The sequence below is a fragment of the Chiloscyllium plagiosum genome, unplaced genomic scaffold (assembly GCF_037043375.1).
Source record: "Chiloscyllium plagiosum isolate Xiang-an unplaced genomic scaffold, Cpla_swu_hap1 HiC_scaffold_13, whole genome shotgun sequence".
In the NCBI taxonomy this organism is placed as follows: domain Eukaryota; kingdom Metazoa; phylum Chordata; class Chondrichthyes; order Orectolobiformes; family Hemiscylliidae; genus Chiloscyllium; species Chiloscyllium plagiosum.
Window position 1 is genome coordinate 52,357,530 of NW_028270151.1, and position 14,858 is coordinate 52,372,387.

The 14,858-nt window shown below is 41.5% G+C and overlaps 1 protein-coding gene across 1 annotated transcript in view; it reads right to left on the reverse strand.

The window, feature by feature from the left end:
- plch1 (phospholipase C, eta 1) overlaps positions 1 to 7,091 on the reverse strand; it is a 153,938-nt gene extending 146,847 nt beyond the window's left edge. Inside the window, exons 1-2 of the mRNA XM_087993594.1 lie at positions 6,982 to 7,091; positions 227 to 370 (exon numbers count right to left, since the gene is read on the reverse strand). The gene's annotated coding sequence lies outside the window, so the exon portion shown is untranslated. The remainder of the gene's footprint in view (positions 1 to 226; positions 371 to 6,981) is intronic.
- Positions 7,092 to 14,858: the final 7,767 nt, after the last annotated feature.

Genomic DNA, 14,858 nt, shown 5'->3' on the forward strand with positions numbered 1-14,858 from the left:
AGTCACTACTTGACCAGTTTAAGGGTGAAAAATCATGTCATTTCAAGCTCTACCCTACACCTATCTGATAAAGTCATTGTGAACCATAGAGATGTACAGATTGTTTGACAAAAAAATTCCAGAAAAATACTATTTTTACTGTTTTTTAAACAATCTAGAAACACATTAAATTGTAATATAAGGCAACAAAATAACCAAGAGAAAAGTTCATGTGCAATTGAATTACCTGAGCTGGCAGATGAGTGCATGTAGAAAAAGTCTCGAACTAAAAGCCATGCGAGTTGTCTACATTGTAGATACAGAAGGTATTTGCAAGGGGAAACAGTCATGGAGTATGCCAACAGGGAGAGGGAAGACAGCATGCATGATCCTAGTAACACAATAAGGAGCAAGAGGGAAATGGTCTTAACAAAAGAGCCTTGGAAACCGCATAAAATCAGTAGAAACCTTAGACATTGTGCAGCTCTTGCTATGGTAAAATAAAAGAGCAAATCTCCAAAGGAATTCACATTCCAGCTGATTTCTTTTTCAACACATCAAAACATGCAAGCAGACTGACCATTTCATGTACAAACAGAGTTGTGGTGGGGAAGTCTTATGATCATTTAGTGAGATCAGCATTCTGCCATGGGTACAAATTCCTATGCCACAGAACAGTATCCTGAACAGGTATAAAATGTGAGTAGTGGTGAATGGAGTAGGGGTCGGGAGGGGGATGAGTGGAGGATGTTGCAGGAAACACCTAAGAGTACCAATGTGAAATAACAAAATGCAGGAAAAAGTGCTAACTTGAATTCAGAGGCTAAAGTAGAAGAATTAGCTGGATGAACTGCAAGGGATGGAAGTTTAGGCATGATCTGAGGGATCATGACATGAACAGTATGATCATCCTAGTCATTTACATTATGCTGGTAACTTTACCCTGTCAACCCTCTCTTCATTTCACATTGGTGCTCTTCACCTTTTTAGCTCAAGTTGATACACAGAAAATGTAAAAGGGATTGTGTCAGATTGAACTAGGCATGAAAGAGAAGTCAGAATGTGAGTTGACAGGAAAGTGTCAGCACAACTGAAGAAACTAGCAAGAATAATGACACAACAGACTGGGGAAGGAATGAGAGCACTTGTATGAATTGAAAATATAAAGGACTAGTTTGAACTGAGTGGGGTTAGAGAAAAGAATTACAGTGTAAACTGTTGGTGTAATGTAAAATGGGTAGTGACAGAATGAACTGGGAATAAAGAAAGATGTAAGATGCGAGTAAGCAGTGTATGCAACAGCATTAAAAAAAAGAAGAGTGCCCAGCTTGAGTTGGGAGATACGAAGGTGCATACAATGGAATTCAGCCAAATATGACAGTTTCAGGAAGCTGTCCTAATCCCAGCTACTTGTACGACAATAACCTTGGAATTGGATAACCATTTGGGACAATCCATGACACTCTGTAGGGTTTTTTTCCTTCTCTTACATCTGTGTGTCCACATGCATGGGCATATGTTAAGCTTTTTTTCAAAAAGGCCAGGCATGCAAAGACATGCCAGAGAATTCCTAAAGGCCTGGCACTCCAACCACAATGCCATAAACAAACACATAGATATAGATACCATCTATCAACCCCTCAGAAAATGGACAGGAAATGACATCACCACAAACCCCAGGAACCCCATCCAGGACAAACATATAAATAGAAAGCAGGAGACAACAGCTTCGCTTCGCTTGGAGGTCGCCACTGAAGATGTTACCTAGCCAGGTAATGAAACGTCTGGATATTAAACCTACAGCTCAGCGAGCAAACCTACACCCTAAACCTCAACCTGAGTTACAAACCTTCACAAACCTTGTATAAAATATATACTTAACTAGTCTGAGCAATAGTGACCATGATAACAAGTAATCATTGATTATGTAAAAGCCCAATGGTTCACTAAAGTTCTTTAGAGAAAAACTCCTGTCTTTAACTAATCTGGCCCACACTTGACTCACATCAATGTGGTTGGCTCTTAAATGCCTTCTTAAATGGCCTAAAAAGTCATTCAATTCAAAGGCAATTACAGATGGACAACAAATTCTGGCCTTGTCAGCAGTGACCACATTCCATGAAATAAAAAAGATCCAAACTGGTATAAATAATCTTCATATTTATCTTTAAGTTTGCATCAGTAATAAATGAGTCATTTACTGTCAACTAAAGAAACCTGGCAGGCATTTACTCAATGTTGAATCTCAGACAGTCTGAGCTCTATACAATTCATCATACCACCAACCTGGCTAAACTTAACATTTGCTGTCACCAGTGAAGGTGTTGAACTAGGAAAGGAAACAGAACACCAATCTTGGCTAGGCCTTAACAGTAGCAATGTAGGATTAAGTCCCAAAGGACTTCTAACTTTCATCAGCTTCACTTCTTCCTGCCATATGTCAAATCTTCTGATGTCCTCAGAAAAATCACTCAATTTTGTTTGAATAGATATGCATTGATATTCACCAGCAAGGTCCACCTTGGTGAATCCTTCTTTCTTAAATCTTGTAAAGTCCTGAAAGTCCTAATTGTTTCATTTCAAACAGAAAGGCAACTTTTTACAAGCATCACGCTTCTCCCTGTGTCTGTGTGGGTTTCCTCCGGGTGCTCCGGTTTCCTCCCACAGTCCAAAGATGTGCAGGTTAGGTGAATTGGCCATGGTAAATTGCCCGTAGTGTTAGGTGAAGGGGTAAATATAGGGGTATGGGTGGTTTGTGCTTCAGCGGGTCGGTGTGGACTTGTTGGGCCGAAGGACCTATTTCCACATTGTAAGTAATCTAATCTAATCATAAAACCGGTTCATCTTGTTCTGCATAGTCGTGGCTGCTCGTTCTCCACATAACAGTAATTTCTCTATGTCTAAAAAAATGTAGTCCCCTTTTTTGCCATAGATCACATGAGCCAATGTTCAATTTATATATGATCACCCTATTCAGAATGTTTCAACTTAAATTAAGAGAGACATTTTAAGACAGAATTGTCTAGTAAAGTTTTTTTTAAGATTAGATTAGATTCCCTACATGTGGAAACAGGCCCTTCGGCCCAACAAGTCCACACCGATCCTCCGAAGAGTAACCCACCCAGACCTACTCCTCTACGTTTACTCCTGACTAATGCACCTAGCCTATGCATCCCTGAAAACTATGGTCAATTTAGCATGGCCAATTCACCTGACCTGCACATCTTTGGATTGTGGGAGGAAACCGGAGCATCCAGAGGAACCCACACAGACACGGGGAGATTGTACAAACTCCACACAGAGAGTCGCCAGAGGTTGGAATTGAACCCGGGTCCCTGGTGCTGTGAGGTAGCAGTGCTAACCACTGAGCCACCGTGCTGTCCCAAAATGCCACACTGTAGGAGCATTCATGGCTGTATTACAAAATGTTCCCAAATGATTCAACCTCTCTAGTTATGTCCAGGTGTCCTCTCAGCAGTCACAAACTACTTCTATAGCCTTTGTTGCCGAGCAGCCAGGTACTGATATAATAACACATAGGATTATATACAGTGATTAAACAACAAATGCTATGAGACAACTGGGCACACGCCTGTGTGATCTACTGCTTGTGGTCACAAACAAACTGGATATCATGGAAGCAAATCCTTTCACATTTAGAAGGATGACAGGATGGTGGCACACACAAGTCAATGTACATGCATAAGAACATGAGTTAGGAGCAAAAGTCGGCCATTTAGCCCCTCAAGCCTGTTCTTCCATTTAATAAGTTAGTGGTTGATTTGGTTATAACCTCAACTTTATATTCTCATCCATTCCAGATAAAATTTCACTCCATTGCTTATCAAGACTCCAACTCTGATTTAAAAATATTCAAAAACACTGCTTTCACCACCTTTTCAGGAAGAGAATTCCAAAAGACTGGCAAGCTCCTGTAAGAAGAAAATGTCCTCATCTTTGTCATAAACGAGCGACCCATTTATTTTCAAACAGGGAGTTCTTGTTCTAGATTATCCCTGAAGAAGAAATATCCTCTTGACATCCACCTTGTCAAGGCCCCTCAGGATCTCACATGATTCAATCAAATCATCTCTTACTCTTCTAAACTCGAGTGGATGGAAGCCTAGCCTTTCCAACCGTTCCCCATAAGACAAACCCCCATTCCAGGTATTACAGTAATAAATCTTCTCTGATCTGCTTCCAATGCATTAAGTCCTTCCTTAAAGAAAAGAATTGCAGTCTATGGCCTCTAGTTATCTGGTAATGTGCAAAAATCCCTACACTTTCTTCATGCTTCACTCTACTCATTGTTACAACTTTGCACGTGTTCCACCCGAAACCTTTGTGACCTCCCTAATACAAAGGTGAGCAGTAAACTAAAAGATATCACTGATGTCATAGCTTGGGAATAGCTCTTTACTGATATAAAGAGGCTGCTGCCAAAATATGTGAGGTTAGATGAGAAGTGATTTGATTTGATTTATTACAGTCATGTGTACCAACGTACAGCGAAAAGTGTTGCCTTAACATGCTTTACAGGCAGATCGTACTAAATAATTGCATCAGGGTAACAGAACAGCGTGCAGGATACAGTGTTACAGCTGCTGAGAAAGTGCAAAGAGAGATCAACATTGACACTTCAGCGGCCATTGAAAGCTCTGATAACAGCTAAGAAGAAGCTATTCTTGAATCTGTTTGTACATATATTTGAATTTTTATATCTTCTGCCCAACGGAAGAGGGTGGAAGAGAGTATAACTGGGGTGGGCAGGGTGTTTGATTATGTTGGTGGCTTTCCCAGTGCAGCTGGAACTATACACGAGTCAATGGATGGGAGACTGGATTGCATGAAGAACTGGGTTATGTTCATGATTTCCTGCAGTTTTTTTTGCAGTCTTCAGAAGACTAGTTGCCATATCACACTGTTGTGCAGCTGGATGCTTTCTGTGGTCCATCTATAAAGATTTGTAAGATTCTTTATGGACATGCCAAATTTCCTTAGCCTCCTGAGGAAGAAGAGGCATTGTTGAGTTTTCTTGACCGTAGAGTCCTGTACCCATTGTCCTTCTTAATCTTTACCCAATTAATGCTATTTTGTCTTCTATGTTTTTCCCTAATCAACCTGTTCAAAAATGTTATACACAACCTCTGGAGTAGGTGGGACTTGAACCTGGGTCTCCTATCTCAAAGGTAGGGATACCGTCACTGCAGCACTTGAACTTAATGCTGATTTGTCTTGCCTTCTTAGTACAGACACTGATTCTCCAGCATGAAAGCAAACCATCTATGATTGAGTGAAACTTATTTAGGACAAGATAAATGGATAATTTATCTGGCTATTTACCATTATTCATTCAATAAACTTTAGAATGGAGGTCCTTATTCTCATTTACAGATTTCTGCATCCCCCCCAAAGTTTTCCAAGATAACTACAGGAACACTGCTGCAGAAGGTCTGTGCAATTAATTCCCACACACCAAATAGAACACGTGCCCTTGGGATTTGGGAAACGGGAGCTCAGATCAAAACCTGGTGTGTAATATTAGCCAACTGGAACCAAGGTAACTAGCAGAACAGGAAAGCTGATTGGTTACAAGGATTGTAAGAATGATTCCATTTATTCTGTCCTAGCTATCTGGAAAATGAATTAAAATAATTGTGTAGGTGTACAAGATTGCATGGTATAGATTTTTACAATCTGCTTCTAATGGAGTTGATGGTAGCAATTGCTTGATTCGTAATGCATGCTGTGGAGCCATGGAGACAAATATAAAAAATAAATGAAGTTGTACACAAAAAGTCTTGTGTAAAAAGACAATAAAATTATTCTCACAAGCCTAAGCCCAGCAATCATGTACGTGTTAAGATGTATAAAATGAAAATAATCTTTTCTTTTAATATTTGTAATGGAGATCAAAGTAAACTACTGGATCATAAAAGATTCTTTTGTTTACAGTGGGACAACAAGTCAGTTCACACAAAGCAGGTGCAGGATAGTTAACTCAGTTAACTTCAGCAACACATAACATCAAAACCGGGACAATACAGAGATTAGCAAGGCCTCTGGGTAAGGATCACACAAATTCGTGCTGCGTTCAAAACAAACAGCCATGCACTCAGTCTATCAAAGCCATGACAAACCATTTCAAAAGAATACAAGCAAGAGGTTGTGCTCAACTCGTAACATTCATGTACTGATCAAATTTACTGGGAACTTAAAGCTAACAAGACCTTTGCAGAGATTCAGAAACAAACAGCAACTTTTTCAGTCGCAAACACGGGCAAGGTTTTCACAAACAAACGCCTTAAAGATGCCAAGGTTACTAAGCAATAATTCAATTTCCCATTTTTGAGTAGTATTCCAGAGACGAATTTTGAAGCATTGTTGTATGTTAAGTACCGCAGACCTTTCTGGAGCATTTCTACCGAGAAAACCCTTAGTTCTTTGTTTCAAAGACTTCAATCACACGAACCTAACATAAATTATTGCCCTTTTGAAGTAAAGGCTTATTCCTTTTTTGTGTGAATTTCTCTACTGCCTTAGGCGTCTAGTTGCTCTTCATGTATTTTCAGAAACCACAGCTCTCTTTAAAACATTCTGTTAACAAGTGCACGGCACTTCACGACATTAACGTTCGAATCATGAACTGATTTACTTAAAAAATTGCATTCTTATTTGCGAAATTCATGGCTTGACTCTATGATGTTGATGATTTTCTTGGATAGTGTATTTTGTACAAAGCATTTCGGTAGTTTTAACGCATGGAACAGTGCAAGTGTGATGGTCAGTCACACATTTTAACACGAAGGCAAACATAGCTGAATCAGAGGTTTAATTCATTTTCCAATCAATTGTTCCTCTTTGCTTCAATTACATTTAGCCTAATGTAGATAAAGAGACTATTGTTGAAATATATCTGGTTTAAAATGAAACAGAAATGTTATTTTCTTATTGTTTTCCAAGACTTTATGCAACTCACAAAGAACTACAATAAAAACATACCCTGCTCCTTCAAAAGAAAAGAAAGATCTCCTTGATTGCTTGCAGTGAAACATTTAAAGTTGAAATTAAGACAAATACTCCAAACACTGACCCATTTACATGAGTGTAAGTTGGCAGTGAGCTGCAGAAACTGTAATATGCCGCCACAACCTGCTTTCTCATTCAAACACACATAATTACTATGTCTTTGAGCATGCTAAGAAACAAGGACTGGAATCCTTGGAATGGATGTTACTTCTATTTACCAATACATTTTCTTTGTTCAATTGATCACTTTGCTTTAATGATGTGATTGTTTAAATGTTTATTCCAGCTCCCTTTGAAAAAGATTTCCTCTTATTTTTGGCCTTGGTGCCACAAATAATTCAAACAAAATGTACTAATTCTGTCAGTTCTCAATATGTTTGCCTACTCCTCTCAAACCAACATTTGTAGGCACAGGGATGCAGCCAATTCTAAATGTGTCGCCCTCCCTATATCAACTACAATATGATAGACCTTGTGGACTAAATATCCATTTTTACGTTAACCTATTTTTAAAAATAGGTAAACATTGTTGTAAAAACAGTAGCAATTTGAAATCTAGGCCTATGTTCCAGAAACTGATATTATAGCCCCATATATAGGAATCCAGACGTTTGCCACTTGATTAATTCTGGGTTTTTTTGAGTATATCAAATGCAAGGAGTCCAAATGTTTCTATTTTACTGATCTGAACTAGAGTAGAGGTTACAGAAGTGGAATCTAAAGTAGAAAGAGGTTTATAAAAGTTAATATTCCAAAGTCAGAACAAAAGATTTACTAATTATTAAAAAAAACACTTTAGAATGGAGTACACAAATGACCTGGAATAGTTTGACTTGCCTTCCCACAGAAAAATATTTCATGTATGCTTGCATCCTCTCTATCTTTCTGATTGTTGAGTTGAGGTGGGGAATTCATCGTAAAATAAATGACAGACATGAACATCTATATTTTATGATTAGGGCTCAAATGACAAATGGCATTGTTTTCTTGGGTCAAATAATTTTGGAAATTCTTGTTTACTTGCAGTTAAAGATACAAATCTTTCACCACTTCTATTATCCATTAATTAGTGTCAGTTAGCTTAATTGGCTGGATGGATGGTTTGCAATTCAAAGTGACATCAATATTGATTCAATTTCTGTAATGGCAGGGGTCACCAGGAAGATCCTACCTTTTTGATCTTTACCCTTGTCTGGGACTTGGTGACCATCAGGTTAAAGTTACCATTTTAATGAGAGAGTAGCCCCGTGGTTCTCTGGGGCTATGCCAATCTTCCCTTTATCTAATTCATCTTATGTGTAACAGGATGCATTCAGTTTTTGTCCTATATGACACAAAGCTCTGAGAGAAATTAGTTCTTTGTTCCACAATGAAAGTTTTCTGCTGTATTGTTAAACAGTTTGAATGAATGCCATGATTTCAGACTCACCTCTCTGGGTTCTAACTGACCAAGGTTGGACAGGATAAAGTCCTCCACATTCACTAATCAGCTTTCAACCCACCTTCTATTTCAAATGTTTCCACCAATAGAAGCAAATAAACGTAGCTTTTGTTATGGCTATTAGCACAACAATATGGTCTTTTTCCTCTATTTACTCCAGAGCTCTTGAGAGTAAAAATCCTGGTACTTTATATTTCACATGTGAATTGCAAGAAACCAAAGCTGCATCCTTGGTTATTTGCTCTAATTTCACATTGTCTAAAAATATTTTAAATTATCAAATGAAGATATGATTCATTTCACTTTGAAATTAGACTTGTACTGTACTAGTGTTTAAATATATTTTCTAAAATAAATAGTGGTTTGTTTAATTTGTCTTTGACTTTTAATTATTGCCTTTTCATATGTTGCTCATTACTTCTTATGCAAGATGGTCAATCCTGTGCTTTCATTGGTTGCTAGGAAATAAAAATAGTCTGTGCTGAAGTACTTTGCAAGCATCTCTCTCAGCTTCTAACAAAAAATCTGACCTTCACTTAGTGTCTCCTTTTGCTGTGTGAATTTGAATTCTATTACTTTGGGGACAAAGTTTTTTTTTGTTAACATGCTGTGTTTTAATTATTTCTTGTCCCTCTTACTCCACGTTCTTGGCTCTTGCATTTTACTGTCAGTGTTTCTTGATCCATATGTCTTTGACAATATCAGCATTTAAAATAATCTTCCAGCAACATAGCCGGGATAATGATTATAGCTCTGCTAATTGACCTGGAATTGCACAGGCTATGAAGTCCCACTCTTCAATGTTATCACAATAATAAGTCCAAAGGTTCCTGGATGAATGATCTAACTTCAGTGCTTCAATTTCAATAATAATCAAAACTCATGTGGTTTACACACGGCCTACTACCTAATAATCCAAAAAGTCACAGAATCGTACAATACAGAAGAGGTCCTTTCGCCTATCAATTTTGTTCCACCAAAATATTCTACTATCTATAGTAGGAGGAGAAAGTGAGGACTGCAGATGCTGGAGATCAGAGCTGAAAATGTGTTGCTGGATAAGCGCAGCAGGTCAGGCAGCATCCAAGGAGCAGGAGAATCGACGTTTCGGGCATGAGCCCTTCTTCAGGAATGAGGAAAGTATGTCTAGCAGGCTAAGATAAAAGATAGGGAGGAGGGACTTGGGGGAGGGGCGTTGGAAATGCGATAGGTGGAAGGAGGTTAAGGTGAGGGTGATAGGCCGGAGTGGGGGGTGGGGGCAGAGAGGTCAAGAAGAAGATTGCAGTTTAGGAAGGTGGTGCTGAGTTTGAGGGTTGGGACTGAGACAAGGTGGGGGGAGGGGAAATGAGGAAACTGGAGAAATCTGAGTTCATCCCTTGTGGTTGGAGGGTTCCTAGGCAGAAGATGAGGCACTCTTCCTCCAGCCGTCGTGTTGCTATGGTCTGGCGATGGAGAAGTCCAAGGACCTGCATGTCCTTGGTGGAGTGGGAGGGGGAGTTGAAGGGTTGAGCCATGGGGTGGTTGGGTTGGTTGGTCCGGGTGTCCCAGAGGTGTTCTCTGAAACGTTCCGCAAGTAGGCCGCCTGTCTCCCCAATATAGAGGAGGCCACATCGGGTGCAACGGAAGCAGTAAATGATGTGTGTGGAGGTGCAGGTGAATTTGTGGCGGATATGGAAGTATCCTTGGGGCCTTGGAGGGAAGTAAGGGGGGAGGTGTGGGCGCAAGTTTTGCATTTCTTGCGGTTGCATGGTAAGGTGTCGGGAGTGGAGGTTGGGTTGGTGAGGGGTGTGGACCTGACGAGGGAGTCACGGAGAAAGTGGTCTTTTCGGAACGCTGATAGGGGAGGGGAAGGAAATATATCCCTGGTGGTAGGGTCCGTTTGGAGGTGGCGGAAATGACGACGGATGATACGATGTATATAGAGGTTGGTGAGGTGGTAGGTGAGGTCCAGTGGGGTTCTGTCCTGATGGCATTTGGAGGGGTGGGGCTCAAAGGCAGAGGAGTGGGAAGTGGAGGAGATGCAGTGGAGAGCATCGTCGATCACATCGGGGGGGGGGGAAAATTGCGGTATTTGAAGAAAGAGGCCATCTGGGTTGTACGGTATTGGAACTGATCCTCCTGGGAGCAGATGCGGCAGAGACGAAGGAATTGGGAATATGGGATGGCGTTTTTACAGGGGGCAGGGTGGGAGGAGGTGTAGTCCAGGTAGCTGTGGGAGTCGGTGGGTTTATAATAAATGTCCATGTTGATTCGGTCGCCCGAGATAGAAATGGAGAGGTCTAGGAAGGGGAGGGAGGAGTCTGAGATGGTCCAGGTAAATTTGAGGTCGGGGTGGAAGGTGTTGGTAAAGTGGATGAACTGTTCAACCTCCTTGTGAGAGCACGAGGCAGTGCCGATACAGTCATCGATGTAGTGGAGGAAAAGGTGGGTGGTGGTGCCAGTGTAGCTGTGGAAGATGGACTGTTCCACATATCCTATGAAGAGGCAGGCATAGCTGGGGCCCATGCGGGTGCCCATGGCTACTCTTTTGGTTTGGAGGAAGTGGGAGGATTGGAAAGAGAAGTTGTTCAGGGTGAGGACCAGTTCAGTCAGTCGAAGGAGGGTGTCAGTGGAAGGGTACTGGTTGGTATGGCGGGAAAGAAAGAAGCAGAGGACTTTGAGTCCTTCGTGATGGGGGATGGAGGTGTACAGGGACTGGATGTCCATGGTGAAGATAAGGCGTTGGGGACCGGGGAAGCGAAAATCATGGAGGAGGTGGAGGGCGTGGGTGGTGTCCCGAACGTAGGTGGGGAGTTCTTGGACTAAGGGGGACAGGACCATGTCGAGGTATGCAGAGATGAGTTCGGTGGGGCAGGAGCAGGCTGAGACAATGGGTCGGCCGGGGCAGTCAGGTTTGTGGATTTTGGGCAGGAGGTAGAAACGGGTGGTGCGGGGTTGTGGGACTATGGTGATGGAGGCGGTGGATGGGAGATCCCCTGAGGTGATGAGGTTATGGATGGTCTGGGAGGTGATGTTTGGTGGTGGGAGGTGGGGTCATGGTCAAGGGGGCAGTACCTATAGTAGCCCCATTTTCCCTCACTTGGCCCATAGCCATGAATGTTATGATATGCATCCAAGTATTCTTTTTAAAAAGTTAGGTTTCCCACCCTCAACTACTCTCCTCGCCACTGCATTCCAGACCCTCACTAATGACAAAGGCTTGTACAGTCTTTTTCTTGTTTCCTTCCACTATAGATAGTTAAATGATGAACTGTTTGAAGCATTTAAATGTGAAGAATTTGGCAAATTAAATATAAACTATTTGCTTGGGTGGAAGGCAAGGTCAAAGTCAAAAGTGTGCATTCTGAAATGCTCACAGCATTTACCAGTTGTCAGACTGGCAGGCTCTCTGACAGAATAGGCCCTGGATGAACAGGGTAGGGGAGCATAGGTGTTTCGTAGAAAGGGACATACTAATAATCTGATTCAACTGAATGAGAATGCTGCCCAGCTGTGTTCTCCTCTATAGTCATCCTTCAAAATCTTGGACCCCGAATGGGAAACAATCCAATTTTGTCTGGTCACTCATACAAGACATCACCTGGTTTAATGTAAGCAAATTTCCAGCAGTAGTGGTAGAAGATGAGAACTTAAGGACCTTAATTTGCTTTAAGGGGAGTGGACCAACCAATACCTCTGCCACATTGGTAAAATTGCAGCAGGGATGGACAAGTGGTAACCAATGCGAGGCACCCAATTTTATGCCATCCTGACTTTGAGAGCCCGAGAGCTAAGGGGTAGTGAAAATCTGGGACCCTCACTCACTGCACCCATTCAGGCAGAAAAATTAAATTAAGACAAATATTATGAGCCATGATATAACTGAAATGGGGTAGCAAGTCCAAGGAAATGTTTGGGTAACAGATGGTCTCATGGGAGTATCATGGAATGAACTAAACCAGATGCTTGGACAACAAAAACACTCACGTGGATGGGGACAGTAACGAGTATAGGCCCAGACGGGGAGAAGGTAAATGGAAGGTAATATCTATGAGATCATGAATAATGGGGGAGTTCCAAGGATAACAGAGGTGAGAGGAATGGCTATAATTGGTGTGTCATGGGTGCTGCAGGAGGGTAGAAGGTGTTAGAGCGTGTTTCAAAGGTGATGCACTAAATTTAGTCTCAGCACAAGTAATTGCGCATATGCAATCTCTGGAAGGGGAGAAGGATCTTTTGGGTGGATGGGGTTAAAGGTGAGCACAATTCACAAATAAAAGGGACAGGCTAATAATCTTGTATCAACTGAATGAGAACCATGCCGTGTTGTGCTCCCCTTTATGGTCACTCTTCAAAAACAGTAGTATTGATGCTCGGTACATGGGTCTCCTCCAGCAAGGTCCAAGCAAGGAAAGGAGTTGTAAGAGAGAATGTGCTGAAAGACAGCTTCTATTGAGCAAAGCATGGAGGACGGAGGGAAGAAGTTGGCAACATTGTGTGCTCAGAGCAAGTGGAAGAGAATAAATGTAGAGCAGCTCATAGTAAGAAGTCTGCAGCTTCAGGGATATTGAGAGAAAAGCAACAGCATACCACGATTGGTATTCCCTGAGTCCTCCTGCAATTCCTGGAAAACAGTATTTCTCATCTTTCCCAAATGGCCCATAATATGGCCTCAACTGAACTGTAGGGCAACTCTTTTGGTTTGTTATTCTGTATTGGCAGAAGGAGAGAGCTGAGCAAACAAGGGTGAGGATCTCCAAAAGGGAGGCAGGTGAAGAGAGGGTATCAACTAGTGAAAGTAAGCAATTGCATAGGGCAGGTGAAGAAAGGGGAGATTCAGCTGCAGATCCATCTCAAGGGATATAAAGTCAGGCTCCTGACTTGCAGTAAACAATTGCCTGTCTGGACCTTCAACCCCACGAGATATGAGTCAGATTGTCAACTTCAAACCCATCTATGAAGCAAGATTGACCACACTCTCTGTGCATGCATATCAAATTCAATGGCCTTGGCAATAAAAAAGACATTTCACCAAAAGACCATAAAAAAAGAACAGGAGCTTTTCAATCATGCTGCCATTCAATAGAATCAAGACTGATCTGACATCCCTCATGTCTATTTTCCAGAATTTTCCCAGTAACTCTTAAATCCTCTACTGATCATGTATCTACCTAGCTCGGCCACAAAAATACACAGGGACCCTGCCCCCGCATCTCTCTGTGGCAAGGAGTTCCAGTGACTCTCAACTCTCTGAAAGAAGAAATCTTCATTATCTTAATCTTAATTTGGTGCCCTTTATTCTCAGACTATGCCCTCTAGTCCTAGAATATCCCATGAGGACAAACATCATCTCGACATTTACCTTGTCAAGCCCTTTTAAAATCCTATATGTTTCAATGATATCCCCTCACATATTTCTAAATTCCAATGAGCAGAGTCTCAAACTGTTTAGTCGATTCTCATAAGACAATCTCTGCAAATTAGGGATAATCATAGTTAACCAACTTGATTGATTCATTGATCTATTGTTGTCATGTGTACTGAAATAGATTGAAAAGATTGTTTTGCGTGCTTTACATGCAGATCATACCATCCAAAATGTATCAGGGTAACAGAACATAATGCAGGATACAGCGTTTCAGCCACAGAAAGGGCGCAGAATGAGACAGAGAGAGGTCAGAATTAAATTCTCTGAACTGCCTCCAATGAAATTATATCTTTTCTTAAGTAAAGGAATCAAAGCTGCTCACAGTTCAGTCCAGCGCCACACTCTTCGACTCACAGTACTCCCACCCATGATTAAAAGTGACACTCAATTGTAGTCCCATTGCCAAACATCGACTTAAAACTGGAGAAAGTGAGGTTTGCAGATGCTGGAGATCAGAGCTGGAAATGTGTTGCTGGAAAGGCGCAGCAGGTCAGGCAGCATCCAGGGAACAGGAGAATCGACGTTTCAGGCATAAGCCCTTCCTGAAGAAGGGCTTATGCCCGAAACGTCGATTCTCCTGATCCCTGGATGCTGCCTGACCTGATGCGCCTTTCCAGCAACACATTTCCAGCATCGACTTAAAACTGAAAAGTTGGCTCATTAATTCTGATAATTATTGTACATTCGGGTGGGGGGGGGGGGGGGGGGGGTCAATGGCCTAGTGGTATTATTGCTAGACCAATAATCCAGAAACTCCACTAACATTCTGTGGACCTGGGCTCAAATCATAACATGGCAGATAGTAGCCCATTAATAAAACTTCTAATAAATGGAATTTAAAAATATGATGATGACCATGAAACTATTGCTGATTGTTAATTAAAAAAAACATCTGTTTCACTAATTTCCTTCAGGGAAGAAAATCTATTGTCCTCACTAGTCTGGCCAAACGTGACTCCAGATCCACAGCAACATGGTTGACTCTCAACTGCCCTCTGAAAT